General features: G+C 34.4%; 1 protein-coding gene and 1 long non-coding RNA gene across 12 annotated transcripts in view; one reads left to right on the forward strand and one right to left on the reverse strand.

The window, feature by feature from the left end:
• The window catches only part of LOC148613269 (uncharacterized), a 34,411-nt gene extending 22,917 nt beyond the window's left edge, over positions 1 to 11,494 (reverse strand). For 4 of the 11 annotated variants that reach the window (XM_088586576.1, XM_088586571.1, XM_088586580.1 and 1 more), the window contains exon 1: positions 11,061 to 11,272. The gene's annotated coding sequence lies outside the window, so the exon portion shown is untranslated. Of the gene's footprint in view, positions 1 to 4,506; positions 5,059 to 9,679; positions 9,791 to 11,060 lie in introns of those variants that run through there. The other 7 variants (XM_088586568.1, XM_088586577.1, XM_088586570.1 and 4 more) reach the window with 7 other exon arrangements.
• LOC148613271 (uncharacterized) lies at positions 8,913 to 10,110 on the forward strand. Its single transcript, XR_015923315.1, has 2 exons — positions 8,913 to 9,294; positions 9,835 to 10,110. It is a non-coding gene; the product is annotated as an uncharacterized LOC148613271 (long non-coding RNA).
• Positions 11,495 to 12,858: the final 1,364 nt, after the last annotated feature.

Consider the following 12,858-nt stretch of genomic DNA (forward strand, 5'->3'; position numbering starts at 1 on the left):
AATTGTATGTACAAAGAAACCGGTTTAATTTAACCGGGAACAGCAGGAAGTAGGGAATTAAAGGGATATTTTGCATTGTAAACAAAATAAAAGTAAAATGCACCGAGATTCACACCTCGCCTTTAACATGCAATTCTGATTATAGCCAGGTGTATTATGTTTTAATCTAAATGTAATATTTAATTCTGATAGCTATCTGTCTGATTGCATCTGGTTTTCATTACATAACGATGTTATGTAATTGGTAAACCCTTTGTACATTACACTTTTTGAGATTCTTAAAATAGGATTTTTTTGCCTGTTATTTGTATTTAACTGATGATTTGAATTGCAAAGAACCCTTGTACTGAGTCACGGAATAAGTGATAAATTTAGAAGCAGAAGAATCTTGGTCATAACCAAAGGAAACAGTTAAAAACAGGAAGAAAACTTAGAACATCAAGCTAATATATATCTGAACCTGCGAAACCAAAGCAGTGAATTAACTTAACTTATGAAGTTCATTCGTAACTGTTTTAAGTGTTGCTGCATTCGCGAGTTAAAGGGCGGAACAGACTCAAGTGTTTCATTACTTTTTGAGGACAAAATAATGACTTTTTGCATGAAATTTCCCCACATTAAAATGTTCTGAATCTTATGTGCAACCCCTTTATCCAGCATTTTAAACCTTTGAACTTTAATACCCGCCCCGCCTTTTCCTTGTGCTATAAAACATGGTCGGTAACTTTGCTATTAAGTTACAGATATGTAAAAGTGTGATGATTCACATTCAACAACAAAGAAAGCAGATTGGTCAGAACCAATGGAATACCATGTACTGCATATTAAAGCCTTATTCTCCATGCATGTCCCATGCAAGTACATGTACAGCTGGTTTATAGAACGATATAAATTATATATTTAGATTGAAATATACCTTTTTTTGTATATGCATTATAAGCGTTTTTTAAACCCTATACCGGTTACCCTATAACGCACACCCTATATCACATCCCAAGACCTATATCGCATACCCTATACCACACCCCAAGACCTATATCGCATACCCTATATCACACCCCAAGACCTATATCGCATACCCTATATCACGCCACTAGACCTACATCGGACACCCTATATCACACCACTAGACCTACATCGCACACCCTATATCACACCACTAGACGTACATCGCACACCCTTTATCACACCTCTAGACCTACATCGCACAACCTATACCACACCTCTAAAACTACATCGTACACCCTATATCACACCACTAGACCTACATCGCATACCCTGTATCACACCACTAGACCTAAATCGCACACCCTATATCACACCACTAGACCTACATCGCACACCCTATATCACACCTCTAGACCTACATCGCACACCCTATATCACACCTCTAGAACTACATCGTACACCCTATATCACACCACTAGACCTACATCGCATACCCTGTATCACACCACTAGACCTACATCGCACACCCTATATCACACCACTAGACCTACATCGCACACCCTATATCACACCACTAGACCTACATCGCATACCCTGTATCACACCACTAGACCTAAATCGCACACCCTATATCACACCACTAGACCTACATCGCACACCCTATATCACACCACTAGACCTACATCGCACACCCAATATCACACCACTAGACCTATTTTGCACACCCTATATCACACCACTAGACCTACATCGCACACCCTAAATCACACCACTAGACCTACATCGCACACCCTATATCACACCACTAGACCTATATTGCACACTCTATATCACACCACTAGACCTATATCGCACACGCTATATCACACCTTTAGACCTACATCGCACACCCTATATCACACCACTAGACCTACATCGCACACCCTATAACACAGCACTAGACCTATATTGCACACCCTACATCACACCACTAGACCTAAATTGCACACCCTATATCACACCCCTAGACCTACATCGCACACCCTATATCACAACTCTAGACCTATATCACATACCCTATATCACACCCCTTCACATACCATATTTAAAGTATAGTCAAAATATATGATATAATGAACATGACATGTCAAAATCTGTATCAACCCTCGACCAATATCATTCCGCGGGTCGGTAGCCCTTTAGGAGATACAGCATGTATCACAGATTTTGATATATAATATTCATTATATATCAGGGTTACTACAGGTTCATAAATACGAAATAAAGCATATCATATATATATATATATTCATATACATTCGTTTTAGTTTATATGCTAAAGTGTATACAATATATAATAAAATACGACATCATGACCTTTTTACACGTGTGCTGTTGTATACACACCATTTGTTTTTGCATTAAAACATGATTGAGTTCAAATGTCAGATCAAGGGAATGTTCGTGCACGGAGAGCTATATTTTAGATAAAGAACAATTTGTTTTCATCGAAATTTATATCAGAGTAAAGTAGGCTTTCTCACTTTTTCGTAAATCTATAGGTTAAAAAAAATAATATTGACGAAATTTCAAACTCAGGATGAAGAAGTAAATTGGTTGAAGTATCTCGCTTAGAAGCCCAATCAAAGACAACAGAACTCGGCAAAACTAGTAACTTTGCTGTCCGTCTACGTATTTTCGCCGTATGCCAGGTGGCGTATGAATAAAAATGCATGACATAAGAGTACACGTATCAAAAGATTTTTGCTGATTCACGGGTCTGAACCTAATATCTAGTGCCTAGAGTGTGTTATTCTCTGTATCCCGAGCATTTTAAGCTTTTTGGAGTTACATAAAGAGGAGTTCATTGCACAGACATATTTGCGTTACCCCTCCCCTACCCTATTTCCACTCTTGATATTCTTCGGATAAATACAGATTAGAAACCACTAATTCCCCTTCCAATAGGCTTAAATACAAAATCAACCAATTTCAATAGCTTTCCTGAACTATACCTGAACTTTAACTAAAGATGACTGAATACAAGCATGATAGATAACCTAAACATCCCCAAAATGGAATATGGAGTAAGCGCAATGGACACGGAAGTGAAGTACCTATAAAAAGCGTGGTAAAACCATTGTGTTTTCTCAAGATAGGCATGCTCACCAGCACAAGAAGGAAAATGTACTACACATTGACGTCATATGGTTTTAATTTCAGTAACAGTTTCAATTTTTGAAATAAAATTAAATATTGTTTTCAAGAGCTATGAGGATTTCGAGTAAAACTTGGTTGAATATTGGTGGTGTGCATCATAAACGAAATAAACTTTCGATCATTAATTTACCTCTCTCGCATAAAAAAATCAATACAGAAATTGGTTTATAGTGAGTTTTTGATTGATTGGTTGTTAATCCGCATAAAATCTGTACCATCCCTGCTGGGTTCATAACGAAAAATAGATAGTGCAGAATTAGTGATGATTTGTAAACCTGACAATGATTGATATTTTTACAGAATTTAATTAAAACATACGGCGTCAAACAAAGTCGGTCATGGCTTTATATACGGAGTCAAAAACTAGAATGTTTTCCAATAAAACACAGAAGTGAGTGGAAATTTTAATGATCGTAGTATTTAAGAGAAAAGGTAGACACTGCACACTGTTTTTTCTAGTAATGTAATGTTAAACTCATTATGTGTTCCGAAAGAACAGGATTATTTCTGTACCGAAAGCGGACGACTCAGAAGCATCCAATTAACTAAATTATGAAAGAAAAAAATCAAAGAATTATTTCCCTTTATTTTAAAGTTTCTAGTGCTTTCAGTAAATTATTACAAACCAACATTAATTTCACAGAGAACTCTAATGTGAATTTCAAAACTTGTTGAAAACAAAAACAAAAATGTGCCACCCAATGCATGGGTCTTCTATTGACATCCTCTTGAGGTTACATTCAGCTAGAATAGCAGGTTTCACTAAATTTACATAGCTAGCGCAATGCTAACCCCAGACAACAATTTAAAACAAAAGGATGAAGGAGGCTCTTTATGAACTAAAATTACAAAAATGCCACGCAATAACCAATTAATCCTGAAGGCAAAAATCGTACTACATTAAACCTGAAACCTAGAAAAACTACAGCAGCGATTCTCGACAGTTGGTGTGATAGGTAAGTTTTACAGATATATGAAGACGTCCATAGATGGATTATACAAGTCCATAACAACACGTTCTATCAGCAATTAGTTATAAGAATAAATTTTGTGAGCCTGGTTCCCTCCTTACTTTCTTGCCTACGTTGCTCAGTACTCACAAAATTATAATTTTAAAAACAAGTATTATAAGAATATCTTTGTTCATCAATGACGATGGTTTATGTCTAGAATATCTTTGTTCATCAATGACGATGGTTTATGTCTAGAATACGACTTATCTTCTTGTCTAAAATTAATGCCAAGATAAGACCACGGCTAACACCCCCTTTAACCACAAAGAAAAGCAGAAAGAGTAGGAAAAGAAGAACAGACTGTTAATGAGTTTCATCAAACTAATTACGACTGATTACGACTAACCTGACATACTATAGGCATCTGATCCCGAGTGCGAACCAAGCGGTTTGTGACGGTTAATATCGTACATTTGGCATTCAAACAAAACATAAAAAAAACTTTTATCTATCTCCATGGTAATTATGTAAACTTGACAATACATCGTTCTATGTTTTGTTTTTATTACTAAGTGTTTTAAGAGTAAGTGTCTTGATAGTAATTCGCTTGCAGACATCGAAACGGACATATTTCATACTGTTTATACCGATGTTTAGATTTCTCATTTCAATGTGGTTTCAAAGGTCAAAAGGCCAGTTTCTTGATCTTCAAAGTCAAGAGAAACTTATGAGATTGAGTGGTATCCGGACTTGAAGAGTCAAAGAGTGGAATACATCATTATACTGCTCTTTAAAGATTGGACAAAGACACTAATTAAAGTAGATGAGAGTTGAGAGATGTTGATTTGAGTCGTCTCAGATTTAAATTTTCTACAATCAGTCCAATTGAACCGTAAACTTTCCATTTGCAATGCATACATTTTTATGGCGTAAACTTCACCATTAATCTAGAAGCATTGTGACCTGTTGAAACATTAAACATATTATAACTACATCTCGAATGAAATTGCTAATTCTTACAAATTAATTTTAAAACATATCATGGGAAAAGTAGCTCTGAATTTAACTGAATAGGGGCGTGTAAATATTTTTTTATCCATTGAGATATAACAAAATTATTTTCACCAATCAGATTACAGTATTTATCTCGAATTAATATATTAAAGAGAAAAGACAAAAGAAGACAATCGAGTGACTTATTAATAAGTTATTTTCTAGAAAGTAAAACTCTTATACTTATGCTACGAATCTTTTATCTTTGTGAAGAGTTGCTTATTTTTATCTGCACGTATTCATTCAGTTTCCGTATGTGTAAGACACAAGTTCGCCTTTTTTTTTCGTGTATTCAAAACTTTCAACAATAAGAAATCTCGCATGCACTAGATTAAATCGCATTTGTATGCGATAAACTATCATCCTTGTAGGGGAGATAATTAACACTATATGCAGGTGGCGTTGACAAGGTGTTGAAAGTCCCATGCAGCTAGGTGCACTTCAGACCGATATGATCTTAATTGAATTTTCATCGCATCTCTTTTTGTTTGGTTAGTTATATCAGGCATACTTTAAAACTCGATGGTACTAATAGATGAAACTGGTTGCAATTCGATAGCATTTAAAAAATGAATGTATACCAAGACATTATAACTAGTATAAAAAGTTTTCAACCTAGTTTGTATTTGTATATAAACCGTCAAAATAGTAAGAACCATCGTATAATAAACCAACAATCCACATTTAGTGTCCTCAGCGTCAAATCGTGTTTTAAAGTATGTCATTTAATCAGTTCTCTTTCCTGGAGTAATGCGCCAAGATAGCCTTAGACTCTGCGGTTCAAAGACATTTTGAATGGTATTGACGGAAGAGAGATGATGGATTATGCAATGTAATATAATAACTATCCCATATCATTAGAAAATTATTATAGATTGCCAGGCACACCCGTTCTAACGCGCTATACAATCTGTTTATCAATTTATGTTTTATTACGAGGCGTAAATTGGTTTCCGCAGTCAAAATTAGTTTGCTGATTTGTACAAGTGTACCAATCCGATGAAGTAAAGAGGGTAAACACTTATGCCTTCATAGTCTGTTATTTAAACGGCAACAAGATTTAAGCAGCAGTTATATTAAGAATGATTCACGTGCATGTCAAAAACCAGGCAGTGTAACTTTTATTTCTAATCCAGGAACAGTTCAAGACCATTCTTAGTTGCACTTGAGATAAAAATAAGATAGATTGTGTTTGAAACTGGCAAATTGCAAGAGTTATCGTTCTTGATTTACTATGATTTGGTTGATTTAATTTAAAATGTATGGTTTTCAAAAACAAAAATAACAAAACACACACACACACACACACACACACACACACACACACACACACAAAGAGATCTAATTACAGGAAGGACCATCGTTCCATGTAAAAAAATATCGTAAATTATGTATCTTCCGAAAAGCATCTTTTGTTCGGTGGGTTTAATAAATGATAGCAGTGATTTACCGAATGTTCACAGCGTATTTTTTTTCATATTTCACACTGTTATATGAAATGCATTTTCACTCTCAGGCTTTCTTCCGTCAAAATATCAATCCGCTGTTCACAAAATTTTAAATTAATGCTGAAAATAGCAACGAATAATGGATGAAATATATATATAAATAGGATAATTAATTGGTTATTGCGAATAACCAAAACATTATCACTCATGCCAAGACTGCAATAAGAACAAGTTCCGCATATTCGTTAAATCTAGCCGTTCTTCGGCACTCGTGATTCACTCTTTCCAATTAATTATCATACTATTTAACATCGGCAGAGTCTGCATTTTATATGGACTGATACCAAATACGGTGTCTACATTTCATTGTTGTTACCACAAAAATAGTAAAGAAGTTGGTGTCTATGAAGAAGTGATTAAAAAACCACCTTATTGAAATATAAAACAATGATTCGGAGGGGGCGTCAGTAAAAAAAAAACTATTGATATATCTTTCCCTTTATAGTTCTGTCTCGATTTCCAAAGTTTGTTTCCCTGACAATCGATATACACATTTCAGGGTGATAGAATTAAATTTGGTTTTAACATACCCGAACATTTAATTCAACTCTTTAACCGAAGACGGGGTGGATTAGTAGGCGTTCGGTCACCACATTTTCAATGATTTATGTACCAGCAGTATTAAAATTACATCTAACTTTACACCACTGCGACAAAATTTATGATACCCGCTGGGTGCAATGAAGTACCCAACATATGCCTGTAAATTTTTCGACTAAGTTGTTTATCTTCTTACAAAAAGATGATATCTTTCAAATCACATACATTACATTTTGCTTTTTGTCCAAACAAATGAGTCACGAGAACATGTATTCGTACCAGCGCACAATCGATGGCGGCAAAGATTGTAAGTAGCACTCCGACTAAGAATCATGCAAAATGTGATTCATGGGTAAAAAGCCTACATATTTTTATTTTTGATATTTTGTTTGAAATGTCATAATAAACTTAAAGTTACATGTGATTTTTCATATAACTCATGTTCATAGGAGATAAAAAATTACATAGAATGCACTTAAGATTTCAAAATTAAGGGAGATAAATGACACTCAAATACAAAAGAATCTATTGGATTTTCAATGTTGATTATCTCCTAAGAGCAGGCAGATTTGAATGAATAATTACACATTTCATAGTATAGACCCATAAAACAATTTATTTACAAAAATAAAAATATATAGCCTTTTTTGGGGTGTATCACATTTTTCAGATTTTGCATGATTCTTACAAAGACAGTTTCGTAAAATGTATGCAAGTTTGTTGGGTATATCATAAAACGCGGTACGGGAAGGGTTGTATGTGAATGCGTACTATATCTGTTTAACAATAATCTTGAATGATGATAAATGAAAAAAAAATAAATAAACAAACGGAAAGAGAAAAACATCAACAGCAACAACAACAAAACAAACAACAGAAACACATCACAGAAGCAGTCCAATTCCACTATATTTTACAATATTCCCATTCTCAATGTATTATACCAATTAGATTTTGAATTTTTGGAGGCAAATCATCTGCGGTCTAGAGTTACCGTTTACATTTTGCTTGAGTCACATATTTTACGATCGAGATACATGATAATTCAATGATGAATCGCCATGCTAATTGTGGTTTTTCTTTCTTAACAGTGATTCATTATCTCAGTGAAGGTACCAAATTTATCGATGTTTAACTCATCATTGTGCCCAACCATTTCCAAAATTAACAATGATTTAAAAATCTTAGCATGTTTAAAATTAAAAAGGATTTGCTTCATTTATGATAAATTCATGTTTTAAGAATTTTTTTTCGAAAAAAAAACAACAAACACGACACAAACATAAAAAAGACAGAAACAAAAGCAAAAACAGGGAAAAAAGCGGATACAAAGTAAAGCAAAACGGATGCAAACAAGCGACAAATTATCATCCCTTACGGGTTTAGTTAATTCAGCAGAATTAACTATATTAAAATGAAGTTAAAAACATACGCAGGTCGTGCTAGTACGTATACAAGTTTGCATATCAAAACACAAAAGTGTCAAAAACAACTTTATTGCAAATTTGATTATGATAAATATTATTTAAAATCACATCAATCTTTGCATGTAAATTTTCAAATTATAATTTAAAAATTATCAATAAACCAAGTCAGCTGTGAATGTAAATGGGTTTGTACCTTACAAGTGACTGCCAATGAACGAAGTTGCATAAAACATGTTACATGTCAATTGATGAAAAAAATGTATTTTGTTTGATGGCGTAAGGGACTGGGTTTTGAGAAAACAACTAGCATGTCAATACATTGATAAAAATAATGATCTTGGTAAGGTGGTGAAAAAGCTGCAAGGTGTACGCATGCGGTCGTTTTGTTATTTTTTTCAAATGAACGATGAAAACTATAAAATGTTAATGACCGTGAAGGGTGTGTGACTATGGGGGGAGTTCATCAGCTAGAGGGACGAGTGAGGACATGTTTTCAAAGGTACGGTGCTTCAGCCAATAGAGGTTGAACGACTTAGGGGGAGACTTTAGATGATATGGCCAACATGTATGTAAGCGGTTGCTTTCGTTTTGTTTTCAAAGGTACAATGGAAACTTAAGAGCGATAAAGACAATACATCTTTACCTTTAAAGAGTGTATGACTTTGGGTGAGTAACTGTTTTAGCTTCATATCTTCTAAATCTAGAAATTTTGCAAAGAAAGTTGAAGTTCGATCTTGATGTTCAAGATGTTTCCAAAGGATTTGTACTGCTTAGGTTCTTTAAAGATGGGAGAATTTGCACAAAATACTTGTTGTAGACTTTTTAAAAATAGTATGTGTTTCACCCGTGTTACAAGTGAAAATAATTTTTCAAATTTTTCTTTTTCCACTTTATCTTTTTTTGTTCAAACTTGTCACCGAACACTATGACATTGATCTAAAGCCCTTGGTAATATTTGCATGCATGTCTCCGTAATTTGTAGATATTAAAAGTGCAAAAAATCGACAGTTACAAAACAAAACAAAAATATTTAAGAAACGCAACAATTTACCTCGAAGGCGCCCACCGGTCACAGATGAATTAATGTAAAAAAATCCTTTTTTGAACCAAATATAATGTCTAACCACAAGCACAAAGACAGTTATGTTTAGTAAACAATCTAGCAAGCAATAAACTATCTGTCTAATGCTTCTTTACTTCCTATAGCATGGACCAATTCCGGGCTACAGATCAAAGGTTCCGGAAAAGAGAAGAATCAAGTGAACCGGATTTTAGAAACTTGTGCGTTCACACCTGGCCGATCATATACACATAGTATGTGATAATTATAAAAGCCTTAGTATAAATGAAGTGTTATTGAAATTATGTAATATATAATAAATACCATGCACCATGGGACACAAGGTATAGATGTGGTCTGTTGATGTTTGGAAAAGAGATTGCCATTAAATAATTCACCATAATAATAAATGTCTCCGACTACAGCCTTAGTCTAATACTTTTAATTGCTTATCGAGCGTAATGAAATATCTAGTTTCTTATTTCAAATACATCGTACTTTTAATAAAGTATGTCAGTCGACTTTATTTTGCACAGTTATACACCATGCTCAATTAAGTTAATGAACAAACATACATATTGTAAATAGGTAGAAAAGAAACACAGTTAGTACATTTACAGTATCAAAATGTATGCATGCAACACCTAACTGAAAAAAAATAATAAAAAGAGTAGCCAGGTTGATGTGTCTCGTTTTGTTTTGTTTTGTTTTTTTTTTTTTGGGGGGGGGGTAATTATGATGAACAGAGAATCTGGGATTTCAGATTATTTAAAGGTAAACAAAACAAAATGTCGAGCAAGCCAATAAAGAAATTGGAGGGGGGTTGCAATTTGTAGAAAATCAGGATTTCATGCATTTTTTTCTCACAATAATATGAAGCGAAAGCCCGGCACGCTTGATCCTTGGATAAGGGCCTGATTAGAATGTGGTTAAGATTTTCGCTTATATTGACACGTAGTGGTGTAGAAAAGCTATTAAAATACCGCATACACGCGCTTGTTCGGGGATTTTCAACTAAAAACGAAAAATAAAAATAAACGCCTCTTATACAAAGGAACCAATACTTCAGCTTGACACCGAAGCACACCGTAACATTGTCGCTCAGGATATAAAAAAACTATTCAAAACTCGCGGGAAAATACCATATACATGTACATAAAAAAGAACTGCCAGCCGCTGCTGCAAACATGCATAACCAAAATTGCAAATCTGTTGAAATTCACAAAGAGTTCAGGTGCCACTTAATACCTTTCTCTACAAAAGAAAGCCAGACAAAGTATTGATATAAGCTTGTCACTTTTACCTAGCATCAACAACAGTAATTAGCAATACGACGAATTATATAAATGGCGGAACGAACAATTAATCTTACCTTGTAAAATCTACATCCAATACACAATAATAACAGACAGTGCGCGCGTTGACCAAATTATTAATACGAACATAAACTCGTGAACAACCACAAATCCTCTCACTACAATGATGGAAAGTAAATAATGTAGAACGGATGACTTCATCCATCTATTCACGCCTACTTCTCATGTACAGCTCGATCACTCAACTGAAAATATTCCCTACTTCATGCTGCATTGTACTGTAGATTTGAGCTACTAATATTTATACAGTAAATATTAAAGGTGCATCCAAGTCATCATACAGTATAACATAGTTATGTTCGGATAAAACAGGTTTATTTTGCGTACCGTGAAACCTATATAAAACCAACTGCATAATCTGCTAAAGGAACTGCATGAAAATAATGTTCAGCTACGTCAAGCGATATATCAACATTTGTACAGTAGAACCTGTTTAAACCGTCTCACTTGCATCAAGTACAGAAACCGTAAACTTAGGGTATGTTTTACCATAAAGGTTTGCGAACGGTAGCACTAGCTTGGGCTGACATTTTCATCCCGGTAGGGTTGTTGTCTCTTTGACACATACAACATACATATTCTTGTCATATCAAAAGAACCAAAAAAGGAGATAAGTAGTATATTGTTGTACATGTATGTTTTGTTTGGTATGAGCAGGATTTTGTTAACACATGTTGTATGTTTCGTTCGATAAGGACAAAATTTGTTTACACCGGTGTTTTGTTCGTTGATAATAATGTCTTAAAATAACAAAAATTATGTTCGTGTGGTTGTTATGACGTAATTAATGTGAAATACAGTGATAGATCAAGGGGGAGGGTGTAGGGTGTTGACATCCCTCCTTTTTGTTGGAAAATTTGTCATTTTCATGTGTAAAATCGACAAAAAATGGCAAATACTGTCCTAGCACCCATTTTTTTTTCTGAGGAACATCGGCTGCCACCCTTCTTTTTCAAAGGGTCTGGATCCGCCGCTGGAATAACACGAGAGATAGTTCCAATCATTTCTCTAGGGATGTCTAATCATGTGTCCAATTCATCTCCATCAATTTTCGATAGTCGTTATTTTATTGTTCATTATGCAATGAAAATTATTTTGAATATAGATATATGCCATTTCATATCTGAATGCTAGATCTTATATAGAAGTCTCCAGGGCGCTGTTTATATGCATCATTTATTTCTTCAGTTGTCTATATGCATTAAAGTCATTATACAAAAATAAAATTAATTGCTGACAGTGACCGACTGTATGATGTAAACAGTGGACAAGTAGACAGTTGCGGACCAAGGCCGGCGGTTGGGGCGGGTGCAACCCCTGTCATTGTTGATTTTGCGAATATGTGTTGTTCATCCCCTTTCAAAAATAAATTTCTAAATTTCTAGACCCATCCCTGTTACGTATTTTTACAATGTATGCTAAAGAGCGGTAAGTCGAAACCGCCAGTCAATACAAAGTTGGATAGTAATTATGTTGGTCAAAACAGTTTTATCTTCGAACCTATGAAAATTGACATGATGTATGATTTGCAGTAAAGGAGAAGGTACGATATGGGCGATATTTGGCCTTACTATACATGAACAAAATAAGCATGAAGTTAAAGAAAAAATGTGATATGGATGACGTATTTGTTTAAATGTGGATTTACATTTTCACCATTTTATACTTGTTCGCTTTTATAAACGCCTAAAATATGCTAAAAACACATATTGCAAATTTTCAATGCTAATTTTGTTATTTTCAAAGGTCTCCACCAACGTGAACCAAGGATATTTTGACTGATTTGGACTCTTA

The sequence above is a fragment of the Perna viridis genome, chromosome 6 (genome assembly GCF_037379345.1).
Source record: "Perna viridis isolate PV_CMFRI_1.1 ecotype Kerala chromosome 6, ASM3737934v1, whole genome shotgun sequence".
Taxonomy (NCBI): Eukaryota; Metazoa; Mollusca; class Bivalvia; order Mytilida; family Mytilidae; genus Perna; species Perna viridis.